The sequence below is a fragment of the Lithobates pipiens genome, unplaced genomic scaffold (assembly GCF_037356315.1).
Source record: "Lithobates pipiens isolate NorthernLeopardFrog02 unplaced genomic scaffold, aLitPip1_a1.2 Scaffold_19, whole genome shotgun sequence".
Classification (NCBI taxonomy): Eukaryota; Metazoa; Chordata; class Amphibia; order Anura; family Ranidae; genus Lithobates; species Lithobates pipiens.
Window position 1 is genome coordinate 444,404,269 of NW_027507764.1, and position 17,408 is coordinate 444,421,676.

Genomic DNA, 17,408 nt, shown 5'->3' on the forward strand with positions numbered 1-17,408 from the left:
TAGTGTCACTTTAAGTGGTTAATTATGATTTTTGGGTATTGCTAGAGAAAGTGGTGTAATATTTGCATTTTGGTAGTTTGATTTTCTGTTATTTTTCAATCTGTGTTATTTATTCTATGTAGCATTACATACACTCGCGAGATGTAAAATGTCTCTCAAGCTAAAGCTGCAGCTGAGTAATCCATGCACGGATAGTGCAGATTCCCCGCTACTTGGAAACAAACTCCCTGAACCCCATCCCCCCCCCCACTACAGTCCCTGAACCCCCTCTACAGTCACTGACACTCCAGAAGTGAAAAAAGGTAGTGCTTCACTTTAAGTACATTTTCGTTTTGCATACATGCTCTGGTCCCATTGTGTATTAAAAATGGGGGTTTGCCTGTATAGTATTAACTTATTTTTAAAAGGAGAAGTCCAGCCTGAGCTTTTTAGGCAGGGCTTCTCCTATGGGTCATAGAAGTACAATTCATTTTGCACTCCTGTGACTCGTTTTCAGCGGAGATCGACCTGAAGTCCACTTTCCTCTGATGTCACTAGAATCAGTTGAGGCAGTGCGTCATCCCGGGTTCCCAGGTCTGGATCCGCCAGCAGCCTTGACTTTATGGAGGTCTCAGCGAACCTGAGACAGACGCTCCCTGCCCCTCCACAGCTCAGCGCTCCAATGAGTGTGGAGAAGCAGAGCAGGAGAGATGATGACTGACAGTCAGCATCGCTCTGCTCGGGGAGGAGTGAGAACTGAGCCATTGGTGGCTCGGTTCTCAGTGCAGAGACGCCGGGGGACAGATGCAGTATCGGTCTGATGCTGCATCCACCTAGGGAAGTAAGATTAGGAGAAAAACATACTTCTCTTTTAAAGTGCTGTTATTGGTCATTTTATTGTTGATTTTGTGTCATCTTCATTGAATGTAACCATATTTTAACTTCTTTTTGGGATTAATAAAGTATTCTCTATCTGAATCTGTATAAAGGCCCAAAAGACCTGAAAAAACAAACAAAATGCATATATCATATTTAGGGATGCACCGAATGGGTTTTTTGGTGCCGAAACCGATACCGAAAATGAAAAATACACTAGGCCAAAAACCGAAACCGATACCGAAACAGCACCGATACCGAAAATGACTGTTTTTAAAAAATATTTTTATACAGGAGGTGGTCAGAGACTGGCGACATGGTACAGGAGGTGGTCAGAGACTGGCGACATGGTACAGGAGGTGGTCAGAGACTGGCGACATGGTACAGGAGGTGGTCAGAGACTGGCGACATGGTACAGGAGGTGGTCAGAGACTGGCGACATGGTACAGGAGGTGGTCAGAGACTGGCGACATGGTACAGGAGGTGGTCAGAGACTGGCGACATGGTACAGGAGGTGGTCAGAGACTGCATGCATGGTAAAGGAGGTGGTCAGAGACTGGGGACATGGTACAGGAGATGGTCAGAGACCGGGGATACGGTACAGGAGATGGTCAGACTGGGGACACGGTACAGGAGATGGTCAGAGACTGGGGACGTGGTACAGGAGATGTTCAGAGACTGGGGACATGGTACAGAAGATGGTCAGACTGGGGACATGGTACAGGAGATGGTCAGAGACAGAGGACGTGGTACAGGAGGCATCCCCCATTGCAGCCAGTGTGCCTGTGCCCCATTGCAGCCAGTGTGCCCCATTTTGCAGCCAGTGTGCCCCATTTTGCAGCCAGTGTGTCCCATTTTGCAGCCAGTGTGTCCCATTGCAGCCTGTGTGCCATTTTGCAGCCAGCCTGTGCAGGGAAGAGAGCCGCCTCCGCCGCCTGTTTGATCACAATGCCGGGAACATCACAGCTTTCATTTCAATAGCTGTGTGTTCCCGGCCGCACGCCATCACACACAGCCCCTCCCCCTTGTCCAGGCACTTTGATAGACAGATCATCCGTCCAATCCTGCGGATGATCTGTCTATCTAAGTGCCCGGACAAGGGGAGGGGCTGTGTGTGACGGCGCGCGGCCGGGAACACACAGCTATTGAAATGAAAGCTGTGATGTTCCCGGCGCTGTGATCAAACAGGCGGCGGAGGCGGCTCTCCTGCGCTATGCACCCCCCATGATGGGCGTCACCAGGGGCGGAGCCCCACCCCCACCCAGGCCACGCCCCATTTTCGGCTCCATTATCGGCTGTTTTTCTCTTTCGGCAAATTGCCGAAAAGGGCATTTTCGGCCGATATGTTTCGGCGGCCGAAATTTCGGTGCATCACTAATCATATCATATATAATAATAATAATTATATATGATAATGATAATTATATATATCATATATAATAATATCTAAGGACTGGTAAACTGCAGCACACTCATTTTTGGCTTGGGGTGTAAATACACTTTAAACTGTACCTTTCGCTTGCCAATATAGGGCAAAACAAAAAAAACAAAAAAAAAAGTAGCTTAGCCCACCCCATTTAGTTCCATACAGACAGGACAGGGTGACTTATCAGGCACTTTTGGGTATGGGCGAGCGTGTGACTCACTCCCCCTCTCTCATGCGACAGCGCTGGTGCCGTCACATTTGGCTGAGAAAAGTAATCCACAGTCCAGTGTAAGCGCAAACAAGTGGGCTTGAAGCTTAAAAGTTCACTGTAAAACCTCTGGTCAACAAAACAGCCAGGCGACAGGCATTTTTGCAGGAGATCAGCAATGCAACTTTGTAATCCTCCTATGACAGAGTTACTTTGAAGTGCGATCCAAATCGACACGCACATACTTCAGTTTGCCCCCCTCTTGCTTAGTTCAGGAGGGAAGAGAGGAAGTACAGGGTACATTGCACCCTGGAGCTTATACAGAACTCACTCCGCACTCCTACCTAACAGTGCTAGGTGTCCGAGTGGTCACCAGCTAACCCCCTGGCTGTCTTATAGGAGCAGAAAGGGAGTCCTTCGCCCTTGTTCTATATGACTGGAAGTATTGGGCATTTCTCTCAGGTCCTGTCAGCCAGGAGTGGTTGGCGGAGGGAGGGGAAGCCGTGTATGTTCTGCAGGGAATGACAGCAGCTAACATTTGTAACAAGACAAAGAATGCTCCCAAGGGTTTTTAGGCAGCAAAAAAGATCAAATGAATGCATTGGGAGCATTCTTTGTCTTGTTATAAATAGTTTTAGAGCGAACAGCACCTCCTTCCCCCATGTGTGGGTGCCTTTCATGTTCGCAGCGAACATTTGTAAGCTATGACTTGTGTGGCTTGCAGCATATACAGGTCCTTTCCCCAGATGCAGCAGAGTGATGGAAGGACGAGCCATGGAAAGGACGGGCCATGGTAAAGACGGGCCATGGTAAAGACGGGCCATGGTAAAGACGGGCCATGGTAAAGACGGGCCATGGTAAAGACGGGCCATGGTAAAGACGGGCCATGGTAAAGACGGGCCATGGTAAAGACGGGCCATGGTAAAGACGGGCCATGGTAAAGACGGGCCATGGTAAAGACGGGCCATGGTAAAGACGGGCCATGGTAAAGACGGGCCATGGTAAAGACGGGCCATGGTAAAGACGGGCCATGGTAAAGACGGGCCATGGTAAAGACGGGCCATGGTAAAGACGGGCCATGGTAAAGACGGGCCATGGTAAAGACGGGCCATGGTAAAGACGGGCCATGGGAAGGACGGGCCATGGGAAGGACGGGCCATGGGAAGGACGGGCCATGGGAAGGACGGGCCATGGGAAGGACGGGCCATGGGAAGGACGGGCCATGGGAAGGACGGGCAAGTCTGTGCTGCCCTGGGAGGTGGAACATCTATACCAGAGATATGTAATTAGCGTACCTCCAGCTGTTGCAGAACTACAAGTCCCATGAGGCATATCAATACTCTGACAGCCACAAGCATCACACCCAGAGGCATGATAGGACTTGTAGTTTTGCAACAGCTGAAGGTCCGCTAATTCCATATCCCTGAGCTATACAGTTCACTTTAATGCAGCTGCATTTCCAGCCTTGATTTTGTGATTTAAAGAAAAAAAATGGGAGGTAGGTGACAAGAGTTAAAAAAAATTTAAATAAAGAAATAAAAAAGGAATGCAGACCTGGAGACACTGATCTGGATGACCCTAATAATGGAGGTGTCAGGTCAAATCCTGAGTGTTCCCAGATAAGCTATCCAGCAATGAAGCAATGTACAGAGCTCCAGGAAGTGGCGTGGTGTCAGTGTGTGCACACAGGTCTGAAGTACAATGCACTGACAGGTGCTATAGGCATGCTGTACAGAGAAAAGCCTGAGCCCCCTGTGTGTTGTCTGGGGACTGTCCCCCATGTGTCCCCAGCACAGGGGTCACCCAGGATTGGACAGGAAGCTGGATCCATACACACCATCTGCCAGGGCCCTGAGTGTCCAGGCCGGGGGAGGAGTAGTCAGCTGGGAGCTGTGCTCCCTCTACACACCATTCACCACAAAGAGCTGCACCATCTTCTATCACTTGTCTATCCCACCTGCCCAGCAATGACCCCTCATACCCGGGCACAGTCCGGCTGCCAGTCAGAAAGGTTCCCTTGTTATTGTTGTTGTTGCTGACGACTCAGCATCGCTCAGGCTGCTGGTTTCCGGTGTGTTGTTAGAGGAGGCATCCCTGGGATCCCTTTGGATGTGAACGTTCCTTGCTTGTCCCTGCTTGCCACTGAGACGTGCAGACATCAGCTTTGCAGAACGCCAATCCATCGATTAGTGACTATGTATTATGTGAGCAAACAGCATAGCAAGAATGACCATACACCTTACAGCCTGATTGTATCATATCTGCCCAATCTTTTTACTAAGTAGTATGAGGACAAACCTAAAGAATTCATTTCATTTGTATCTGATAAAAACACAGCTGAGTACTGTCTGTGATACCTTTTTATTCACACTAAAGCAATCCATCCCGTACATTAACGCACCTGCTATGGCATGCGTTAAAGAACACATTACCCCCCAAAATGTCATATTCCTGATATGTGTCTGCTGTACCATGTAAAAAAATAAAATAAAATCACATTCTCTTTGTATTACTTCCTTTGTGTGAAATGCCTGCTGATCCTGCAAGTCCCTCTGCTTTTCTATAAAAAACTGACCACACTAAGCATGAGAGTACATCCATACCAGGGCAGTTAGTTTTTTGGCTGTGCTAGGTATACAGCCTGCCTGTCCTCCAATTGTCAAGACTAGGGCTGAGACACCTCCCTTGCACAGTCATTTACTGAGAAGACTAGCGTGCTGCCATTTCTCCTCCCTCCAGATCTCTAAGCCCCTTATACAGCTAAAAACAGAGATTATGCAATCGCTTATCAAAAAGACAAAAAAACTATTCATAATGTTCTTAAACATACATACACACAAATGTTTTGCCTTTCATTTCTATTTTAACCCATTGCTTACTGAGCACTTCAACTCCCCCCACCCAGATCAATTTTCAGCTTTCAGCGCCGACGCACTTTGAATGACAATTGCGTGGTCATACAACACTGTACCCAAATTTAATTTTTATAATTTTTTCAAACAAAAAGAGCTTTCTTTTGGTGGTATTCAATCACAGCTGGGTTTTTATTTTTTGCTAAACAAAAAAAGATGGAAAATTAAAAAAAAAAATCATGTTTCATAGTTTGTTATAAAATTCTGCAAACAGGTAATTTTGCTCCTTTATTGATATGCGCTGATGAGGCAGCACTGGTGGGCACTGATAGGCTGCACTAATAGGCACAGATAAGGCAGCACTGATGGGGACAGATATGGCGGTACTGATAAGATGGCACTGATGGGCACTGGTAAGCGACACTGATGGGCAGCACTGTTGATGAGGCACTGATTGTGGGCACTGATAGGTGGTGCTGGTGGGCAGCACTGTTGTGTACTGCTAGGTGGCACTGGCAGGTGGCACCTCTCCTTGATCTGAGCCAATGTCCCTCTCACAGCCGCTGGTGAACGGCTTCTTTTTTTTTCTCCTCACGCTGTCAGCGCGAGGAGAAAAAATTGCCAATTACCGGCTCTGTTTACATCATATGATCAGCTGTCATTGGCTGACAGCTGATCATGTGGTAAGGGGTTGGGATCGACCCCTTACTCTGATCTGTGATCAGCCGAGTCTCATAGAACTTGCTGATCACAGGGGGCGCACAGGCTGCTTGGGCATGGGAGGACGTCAATAGACATAGTCCCGGCAAAGTAGGTCCGCGCTCTAGCCATCATTCAGCTATACCGCGGATCTGAAGCAGTTAAACTAAATGGCTTGTTTTACAAGGTGAGGGTTCATTCACATATATTTTAACAAGCATTTTGTTAAAGTGTAATTCCAACTAATGCTAAACCTAATCTATCTAACCCTGTATAGCAAAAATCTCTATACTTACCTTCTCTGAAGCCGATCCAGTCCGGTCTCCAGCAGCGGATGCTGTATGCAGGAGAGAACCGACAACGGTTGGGAGATGCCTGGGAAGTGATGTCACCCATACAGTTACTATGAGGCTTCTGTCTCTCTTGTACACTGAAGCTGCCGCTAACAGCTCAACATGGGACTGGACCAGGTAGCCTGCAGAACAGGAAAATACTGCGATTTTTGCTTTATATTAGAGCTGCACGATTCTAGCTAAAACGAGAATCACTATTTTTTTTGCTTAGAATAAAGATCACGATTCTCATGACGCAACATCATCTTTCACATTATACAAAAGAATTGGGCTATAACTTTAATATTTCATTTATTTTAATTCATTAAAGTGTATTTTTTCCAAAAATATTGCATTTAAAAGACCGCTGTGCATATACAGTGTAACAATCAGCATTTTATTCCCTAGGGTCTCTGCTAAAAAATATAAATATATATATATATAATGTTTGGAGTTCTAAGTCATTTTCTAGCAAAAAATACTGATTTTAACTTGTAAGCAACAAGTGTCAGAAAAAAAGGTCAGTCTTTAAGTGGTTAAACTGACCTAATCTACAGACAGAAATTCATTCCTTTGATCTGAAAGAACGAAATGTTACAATGTTTCTCTTTATCTCCACCTAAGGGTCCTCAGACATGCGGATCCATGTCCAGCCATCTGCTTGCTCAGCGGGGATCGCTCTGTTGATCCCCGCCGAGCCAGCGGATGACAAGTCTGTCTTTGCACATTGTGCAGGGACAGACCTGTCAGATCACGGCTCTCCTCTAATGGGGGGGGGAAATCGGATAATTATGGTCCGCCTGTCCGTTTTCATCGGATGGAAAATAGGGTTTCCATCAGTCTGGATTTTGCGTAGCTGATGGGATTGGATGTCCCCGGAGACATCCGCCGCTCCATAGATGTGTATGGATCGACCGCTCAGATCTGCTGAAAAAACTGGCAGGCGGATCTGAACGGTTCGCACGTGTGAAAGAGCCCTAAGTGATGTTGTGATAAACTTGGTAGGCTGCCTGTTTTTTGGGTTTTTTTTGACAACTGTGGGCTTGAGCAGAGAACTCTCTGCACTGAATAGAGGAAATTTTGTAATAAGATCGCAAGGGGGTAGAATCGCAATCTCGATTATTTTACAATTAAAGGGGTTGTAAAGGTAAATGTTTTTTCACCTTAATGCATTCTATGCATTAAGGTGAAAAAACATCTCAAAGTGCCGGCGCCCCCCAGCCCCCCCGTTCTAATTACCTCACCCCTCTAATGTCCCGCGCTCTTCCCCCGATGTCCTCTTCACTGTTCAGCCTGGCCGCTGATAGGCTGGAGTGGATGGATTGAAGGCAGCGCAGCCATTGGCTCGTGCTGCTGTCAATCACATCCAATGACGCGGCGTGACGGGGCGGGGCCGTGTGATACAGCGAGCGGCTATAGCCGCCGGCTGTATCACGGGAGCCCGCCCGCAGGTGCTTCTCACCATGCGAGGGAGCTCGCATGAACGTGAGAAGCACCTGCGGGAAGAAGCAGAGACAGCTGCCGAGGGACCCCAGAAGAGCAGGTTCGGGGTCACTCTGTGCAAAAGGAGCTGCACAGTGGAGGTAAGTATAACATGTTTGTTATTTTAGAAAAAAAATAAAATACAATTTTTACTTTACAATCCCTTTAATCTCACAGCTCTACTTTATAGGGTTAGATAGATTAGGCTTAGAATATGGCAGAGAATATGTTTAGTTAGTTAGGTTCTGACTGAAATTCCACTTTAACCCTTTCGCTGTCAGATCCGTATATTGTATGGACCTGACAGCAGGGGTTTCAAACACAATCCGGTGGCTGCAGCACTGGGATTGTGTGTGTGTGTAAAAAACCGACAGGCAGGTTCCTGCTTGTCAGGTGAAAGCATTTGGGCAGCCTGACGATTGCTTCCACACACCTCCAGTACCAGCGACCCCACCCATCTGCGGGCCTAGGACCGACATGGCGAGTGCTGGCAGGTGGATCAATTACGATTCACATGGTACATATCGTAACATGTCATACATATAATGTTGGGGGATTTAGCGGAATCTTCAGGCCTAAAGTAATTTTTTTCAACAAGTGTGCAAAAAAATGCAAAAATGACACTGGCAGCAAAAAGGTGAATGCAGCCCAATCATTAAGCACTACAACAGACAAAGCCCGTAGCGGTCCTTGGTCACCACCTCGGTCACCGTCATGATACTTGTGACTTCCGGGTATCGCGGCTCCAGCACTGTGACTGGCCAGAGCCGCGATGATGTCACTCCCGCACATGCGCGCTGGTGCCGCCACTAATGCCACGATCGCCGTTAGAAATAGCACGCTCAGTACGCATGCGCCCGATGTTTACGGCAAAAGCGCCATAGACATCGGTGCCGCTATTCTTGCAAATATCTCCTAAACCTTTTAGGTTTGGAAGATATTTCTTGCACCTACAGGTAAACCTTAATCTAGGCTTACCTGTAGGTTAAAGTGGATGTAATAGGTTTACAACCACTTTAATCCATTACCAGAAAAAGCCAAGTCTTTTTGCTAGAGAAGTTTCCACATCCATACACAGAAAGGTTTTGCCTGGAATTACAGTATCTATAACCAAAATGTTTTCTTGTAGTTTTGGGCAGAGTAAGGATGGCTAAAACTCCTGTCAGTTTTTTGGAGTTCCTTTAATGAGCTGTGCCCCACTGGAGAGATTTACCCTAATTTCCTCAAGCAAGAAACTGCCCCACACCTGAGACGAGTGTACATATAAAAGCCTCAGTCAATGGCACTCCTCAGACCACGCCCACTGACGCGTTTCACCCTGCCCACTGGGGCTTAATTGTAGAGCTAGGGGTGGACAAACTGTAGCACACTGATCTTCCCAGTGAAAGGCTGTACGGGGGAGGGAATATCAGCACAAATCCTGCAAGAAAACTGACCACACTGGGATGGATGTGCTCTCATGCCTAGTGTGGTCACTTTGAAATAGGAAAGCCGGTGTACATGTACACAGGGTTGTTTATAGTCCTTTCTAGGCAGTTGAATTTAGAAGTATTTTTTGTAACGCAAGAAAAAAAAAAGGGGGGTTCAGATGGATGTTCAGAGGCTTTTGAAATGCCAAATGCCTGTAACAGCTTGTAAACAATAGTAACTCACGTTAAGCAGTGTTTTGTATACAGAATTTTTCATTTTAACAAAAACGCACACATATGGCCCTCTGATGTGGCCTGCGACCTCATGTTCTGGGATGGCGGGTTGGCAAGACCAGATCGCGGGTTGCTGACCTGCCATCCCAGAGCATCAGTGTTTTGAATGAAGCTGGCGGTAGAGGTAGCAAGCGGCTGCAGAGCAGAGCCGTATAAACCGTTGCTTCACGTATAGCGCCGGTTCCTGTCACAGGTGGAATGATGAGTGATGGGGTGGCCAAATGCATCCGCCTGGGACAGCAACAGCCTGCAATACCTGAATGAAAGACTGTTACTAAAGGTAAGTTTATTACTAAAATCACACTGTATTGAAGGGCATATGCAGAGTGGACATGGACCTTTCAAACGCCTGCTCCGCTCATTGTGGCCCGCGACCAGTTACCATATCGCTTAAGTGGCCCTCTCTCTTCAAAAGGTTGGGCACCACTGGTTTACAGACTGTACTTTTCTGCAGCAAACTGATCACGGTGCTCACATATAGCTGTCCTTTCACTGCCTGATATTTTCTGACACAAAGGTGTCCAAGGCATTGGCTGCTCAATAAACTTTATAAACACATAAACATAAATATGTGCACAGAACTTAAAGCATCGTTCCTTAGGTTTTGGAGAGAGTGGAGAGGAATTAGAATGCCTGTCAGATTGCTGTCCCTGCCTTCAATTTGGAGAGTCCCCCTTTCTATCTCTCTTTTTTATAAGAAAAGAAGGCTGGACGGCCGCACGCAATTTCTTTATTCAAGTGCCGGATACAAAGGTGAACTACAGGTATCAGCTTCAGGAGCTATGAGTAAACACCTGACCTTGGTGTGAAACATGTAAACTGATACCCGTAGTTCACCTTTGTCTCCGGCACTTGAATAAAGAAATTGCACGGAGTGCGGCCGTCCAGCCTTCTTTTCTTCTATGTATCCGTTTGCATACAGGGCTTGCACCCTCAATGTGGGATAGAGGCTTTTTGGAGCAGCAGGGTAAGAGAGATTTCCTTGCATTGTACATATACATATATGTTTTGGACTCTCTTTTTTACTATTATCACCAAGACTGAAAGTTCAAAAAAATCCCAAGTTTGGGTTGTCCTAAGAATGGGAATAGAGGCGAGGTCTTCCAATAGGGAAACTAAGAAGAATCTGGATCTTTATTCTAAGCAAAAAAATTTAAGTTAGACTTAACGGTAACTTGTTTTCCAAGAGTCTTTCAGGACAGCACCTGAGAGAGAGTGGCTCCTCCCATTTTGCAACAGGAAACACCACTTACACCAAAGTTTAAAAGGCGGCTTCTCCCCACAGCTCATCAGTTGTAGCAGAGTACCTCCGGCCCAAGCTGGAACACATAATCACAGTATGGTTAGTCACAGCATAAAACAACAAGGGCGGGTTGTTGCTGTCCTGAACTGACTCTTGGAAAACAAGTTACCAGTAAGTCTAACTTGAATTTTCCCAAAACGTCTTTCAGGACAGCATCTGAGAGGATAAACGAGACTTACCAACTAGGGAGGGACAACAGCCTGCAGGACCTTTCTGCCAAATGCCTGATCACCTGCTGATAGAAGATCCAGTCTGTAATGATGGACAAACGTTAGGTAACTTGACCACGTAGCTGCCTTACAAATTTGATCTGGGGTGGCACCAGCTTTTTATGCCCATGTGGTGGCCAGAGCTGTAGTAGAGTGTACTCAAATTCCCAGAGGGGGAGACAAACCCAGCTTCCAAAATAGCTTATTTAACCATCTAGCAATTGACCCCTTTGATGCTTGGTGGCCCTTCTTGTTGCCAGAAAAAAGAACAAAGAAAAAAAAATCACCTAAAGTCCCTTGTTACTTCCAGGTTACGCAACAGAATTCTTCTCACATCCAAGTTATGAAATAGACCCGAAGGGTTTGAACAAAAGCTTAGCAGAATAATCTCCTGCGACCGGTTACGAATTGCTGCTAGTTTTGGCAAAAACCCTGGATCTGTTTTTAGTATAATCCTACCTGGGAAAACGGACAAAAACGGTTATTTTACTGATCGAGCGTGCAGTTCACCGATTCTTCTTGCTGTTGTAATCGCAACTAAAAACACCATCTTGAGAGTTAGATCTCTTAACGAAATGGTTTGCAATGGTTCAAAAGGTTCCTTTGTGAAGGCTTGCAAAACTACTGACAGATCCCACCCAGGAAAATGTTTAGTAGGAGCTGGTCTGGATCTAGCAAGTGCCTTAAAAAATCTTGGAACCAAAGATACTGAAGAAATTGGTCTCTCTAGGTATACTCCCAGGGCAAGCACTTGCACCTAACTGCAAGACCTTTGTCTGCGCCACTTTGTAGGCATTCCAAAACTGACACAATGTCTTCAAAGGTTCGGTTTGTCTGTATTGCAGATCCTCCAAAAACGTTAGCTTAAATAGCGCTAGTCACTTCCTTCCTACTAAAAAGTAAAATGGTTACTAGAGGTTCTGACAATCCTTTGCTCCTTAACCACTTACCGACCAGCCGCCACAGTTGTACTACGGCAGAATGGCACGGCTGGGCGAAACAACGTTATGTTACGTTGCTTCGCCCTGTGGCCACTAGGGGCACACGCCCCCACTGCTCGCCCCTGGAGCCGATGCGAGTGCACGGCGGTAACGATCACCCCCGGGCTCCCGCGATCGCTGCTGACACACGGAAAACTGGGATCTGTGTATGTAAACACACACAGTTTCTGGTTCTCTGAGGGAAGAGACAGATAGTCTGTTCATACAGAGTATCTCCCCTATACAGTTCCCTCCCTCCTTCAGTTAGAACACTAGGGAACACAATTAACCCGTTAATCGCCCCCTGGTGTTAATATGCATTTTTATAGTACTGATCGCTGTATAAATGCCAATGGTCCCAAAAATGTGTCAAAATTGTCCGATGTGTCTGCCATAATGTCGCAGTTCCGATAAAAATCGCAGAGGTGATCAAATACCATCACAAGAAAGCTCTATTTGTGGGGAAAAAAGTATGTAAATTTTGTTTGGGCACAACATGGCATTGTCAGTTAAAACGATGCATTGCCAAATAGCAAAAAGTGCTCTGTTCAGGAAGGGGGTAAAATCTTTTGGGGCTGAAGCGGGTAATAGCTGATTTTCAGATACCAGGCGGTGAGGCTTAGCCTGGCTATAGCCGGGTAACATTTTGGGCCTTGAAGTATTAGATCCTGTATGAGAGGAAGCTGCCAGAATGGAGTAATGGAGAATCAGGCTCTTTTCGGCTAAAATGGAGTAATCAGAATTGCCAACATTCTTTCTTTTTGTATTTTCCATAATACCAATGTAAATAGCTGGGGGGGGGGGGGGGGGGAGGCATAGCCCAGCTGAAAGTTGCAGGGATGTGCTAAGGCATCTATCCCTGGAGAACCGCTGTCTCGGTGAAGAGAAAAGTACTGAGGGAGCTGTGCTTTTTCTTTTGATACAAACTGGTCCACTTGGACACCCCCACGTCTTCGTGATAAACGAAAAAACTTCTGGATTCAAGCTCCACTCTGCTTCCTGAATTTTTTGTCTGCTCAAAAAAGTCTGCTACTTCGTTTAGTGTGCCTTTGAGATAAACCACTGACAAGGAGAGTAAATGATACTCTGGCCACTCCAGGATTTATGTCGACAGCAACTGAAGAGCCTTGCTCCTTGTGCCCCCCGTCTGTTCAGGTATGCCACTATAGTGGCGTCTGATAGAATTTGCACGTGAGACCCCTGGAGGTTTGGAGAGATGGCAGCCAATGCTAATGCAACTGCCTTTAACTCCCTCCAGTTTGAGGACTTTTCTGTCTTGGTTCAGGACCAAACACCTTGTGGTAGATTGTGATCCCCATTCCCAACTGCTGGCATCTGTCGGCACTGTTCTTTCGGTGGGGAATGACCATAGTAAGCCAGTTGACAAAATTGACCGACTTCTTCATCACCAAAGGGTCCTTTGGACCCTGGTGGGAGTTTTACCTTTGTGTCTAAGGTTTCTTAACTCTTAAGAGAAAACTCTGGAGAGGCCTGAAATGGAGCCTTGCCCATTGAATGGCCGGTATTGCTGAGGTTAAGGTTCCCAGGACTGACATAGCCTTTCTGATTGATACCTCCAGATTTGTTCGTTGCATAGCTGCTACATTTCTGACCTTGTTTTTCTTCTCTTCCAAAAGAAAGATTCTTTGCTCTAATGAATTTATCTGGTAACCTAGAAATTGAACTGAGCCGGATTGAAGTTTGATTTTTTGAAGGTTCACGATTCAACCCAAGGCTTCCAAATAACTTGCCATGGTCTTCTTGCAATTTCTCCCTGCAAGGGGCAAAGAAGAGGATGTTGTCCAGATAGGGGATTATCACAATTCCCTAAAGACGGAGAAGGGCGAGGGCTTCCGCCATTATTTTTGTAAAAATCCATGGGGAGGATGAAGGACCAAAAGGGAGGGCCTTGAATTGGAGATGCAGCACTTCCTTCCCCATATTTACTGCCAGCCTGAGGAACTTTTGGGACTGGGAGTCTATAGGAACACGCAGGTATACACCTCTTAAATTGATTGATGCCACAAAGCCTTCCTTGGTTAACAGATTTCTTACCAAAAAGATCGAGTCCATGATAAATCTTCTGTATATGACTCACTTGTTTAATGGTTGCAAGTTGAGAATGAGACAGAAGCTCCCAGATGGTTTCTTTACCAGACAAAAATATGGGAATAAAAACCCTGATGACGTTCCTCTGGAGATACCTGAATCACAACCCCCTGTTGCATCAGATCCTTTAACAGGTTCGTCATAGCTAGAGCTTTTGTTTTGTCCCTTGGTAGGTTTGTTACAAAGTATCTTTCTGGAGGAGGATCCAAAAAACTATTTTGTATCCCTGGGACAGCATGTCTAGAATATATTGGTTTTCTGTCACACTTGCCCAGTGAGGGAGCAATTCTTGAAGCCTTCCTCCCACTGGCAATGAAGAGTCATTGCTTTTTATTCGTTGACACAGGAGGATGGAAAAGGATATTCCCTTTGCCTGTGCCCTTCTGCGCTGACCAATTTCTTATTTTCTCCTGGGGTTTAGTGCTTTTTTCCTGAGCTTTTGAGCCTTGAGCCTTTTGAGGTTGAAAAAGCAGTTTAGCTGGTTGCTTTTTCTTCTTAATGGGGAAAGATCTCTTTTTGTCAGCTGTCCTAACACTGAATATAAATCAGGACCGAATAAAAGATCTCCCATAAACGGAATACCACGCAGTTTACTTTTGGATGTCGCCGTTAGTTAAGGCTGAAGATCTCACAGTCATCCTTATCGATTCTGCAGATGCATCTGCATCTGCAATATAAGCTACAGCCGCTGACAGGATTGAGAAAAGAATCAAGTATTTCATGCTTGGGTGAATCCGCAATAATGTGGGAATTTAGCTGGTTTACCCAGTATTCCGTATTTCTAGATACGCAAGTAGTAGCCATAGACAGCTTAAGATTGCCCATGATGGATTGCCAAGCCCTCTTAAGTTGTTGATCCATCCTTTTGTCCATGGGATCTTTTAGTATTCCCATGTCCTCGAATGCCAGGTCAGTTTATCTGGATACTTCGGGGAAAAAATCTGCGTCCAGTTTAGCAACCTTATTCCAAAGTGCCACTGGGCCTTATTAAAAAGGAAACCGCCTTTTATGTGCTCTTGGGGGAAAAAGGCTCTCTCTCTCTCTGGTTCTGCCCATTCTTATTTAATGTCCTCAGAGATTACTGAATGTACTGGAAAAGTGCAACTTTTTGGTTCACTAAGCCCTGCGTACATCTGGTCATGCAGAGATTATTCTTTTTTCTTTTCACCTAAACCCAGTGTGGCATAAACTGCCTTTAACAGACCATTTACTTGTTCTAAAGACAGTTTGCATTTTGAGTGCGCATCTTCTGCCCCTTCCTCCTCCTCCTATTCCTCTTTGGAGTGAGAGGGGGAATGTTCCCCTTGGTTAGGAGGACCAACCTCACCCTCCACAGTCGGGATTAGCTGTGAGCCTTGAGTGGATCCTGAGGTAGACGGCTGACTCAGGGATGGATTTGTAAGAGAAGAGCGAACAGATTTCTTAACTGATGTGATTAAATCGCTGCACAGAAGAAACTTCTTTGTTAACCAGGGAGTCAATGCAGGTTTGACAAAGTTTTCTTCCATTCCTCAGGTAACTTCACTTTACATGACCAACACTTCTTTTTAACCTCCTGGTCAGAGCTCTTAGCCTGCCAAAAAAAAAAAAAAAAAAGAATACATAAAAAACATCAGTGAGTAAACCTGCCTGCTAATAGGCTCACCACGGGTGCACAGGAAGCATAAACACAGAAATTCCATGTGTCCAGACAGGCCCCAGCCACCAGGGGGAAAAGATGTAAGGAGAAAGAGAGGCACCACAGTATACGGGGCACACCACCCATACACCCCTTTCCTGGACCTTGCTTGTGCCTGTCCCTCTCGCTGCTGCCGCCACCGAATCCATCATGGTGCTGCTGCGATGTATGTTGCTAGAACACCGGACCAGAAGCGGAATATAGGAACCAGATTCTCTCCTTCCTCTGTGCTACTTCCGGCGGTAGTGACGCTATGCGCTACCTGCTCCATGGTGCTGCCCCTTGCCGGATACCTCACTTCCGGCCGGGCAAGTCTCCACTCTGCCACGTAAAAGATGGCGGAGGCATGTAGGGCCGGACGGGCGGACAAAAATAAACCCACGGCTGGCCTGCTGCCACCTATGATCAGCAATCCATGGAGCAGTATAGGCTCTCCCAGAACTATAGAGGGAGAAGGAGCCCACACATCAGCCACCTCCAGATGGGAGGGGCGGACTCTCTAGAGGCAAAAAAAAGCATGGCGGAGAGGGTATCCTGGCTTCTCAGGATAGCACCTCAGAGAGCCTGACTCCCACTAGGTATAAGCTTAGGTGATATCTACAAAGGAGACTGGAAACCTGACTGAGATACACTTCAACAATCCCCCATAATGTACAGCATCCTCCAGACAGCAATATGCACAGGTCTGTTTCAGCAGTACCATGAACCTGGGGCCAGTCTTCAGAAATCCGCCCCAATACCTCCTCCAGAGGTTGCCAAGGGGTTCCTTCAGCTACTAGCTGACTGGCCTCTCCTTTTGGTGCCTACCTAATTCTGGGACCAGCGCAGAGCCAGCAACATGATGAAAACCATTGATGTTTTAAGTTGTCTGTAAGGGTGGCATTATCACTAAAATAAGGTACATTCTTCTGTCTGACCACCAATGTACATTCTTCCCTGTGACCACCAACATAGGGGACATTTATCCCACTGGCAATGAACATAAGGGACATTCTTCCCACTGACCACCAATGTAAGGAAAATTCTTCCCACTAACCAACGTAAAAAGTATTCTTCCCACTGACCACCAACGTAAAGAGAAGTCTTCTCACTGACCACCAAATTAGGGGCATTCTTCCCCTTGACCCCCAATGTAAGCAGAAATATTCCCACTGATCATCAATGTAAAAGACATGGTTTCTTCTTATCATCAACATAAGGGGCATTCTTCCCTCCTGGCCACCAATGTAAGCAGAATTCTTCCAAATGACCACCAATGTAAGCAGAATTCTTCCCACTGACCACCAATGTAAGCAGAATTCTTCCCACTGACCACCAATGTATGGAGATTTTTTTCCACTGACCACCAATATAAGTGACAAAACCCAAGTCACAACCACAGACTAACAATTTTTTTGATGCCATGTGAATACAACATTGGTGCGGTTGTATAGGAAGTCATTAATGGATGTCATGTTGGAAGCACCTACCTCAGTGCAGGGGTTGACAAATTTGCTTTGAATTTAGGAGCCAGTTAAAAAAGTTAGGAGCCAGTTTTTTTTTCAGCTCCCGGGGTAAGGCCACTCATTTTCA

At 46.2% G+C, this 17,408-nt stretch overlaps 1 protein-coding gene across 5 annotated transcripts in view; it reads right to left on the minus strand.

The window, feature by feature from the left end:
• Positions 1-17,408, minus strand: part of RB1CC1 (RB1 inducible coiled-coil 1) — a 230,354-nt gene that overhangs the window by 205,434 nt on the left and 7,512 nt on the right. For 2 of the 5 annotated variants that reach the window (XM_077492689.1, XM_077492685.1), the window contains exon 1: positions 4,471-4,607. The exons of 1 other annotated variant lie outside the window; for it this stretch is intronic. The gene's annotated coding sequence lies outside the window, so the exon portion shown is untranslated. Of the gene's footprint in view, positions 1-4,446; positions 4,608-6,336; positions 6,496-17,408 lie in introns of those variants that run through there. 2 more of the 5 variants (XM_077492687.1, XM_077492688.1) reach the window with 2 other exon arrangements.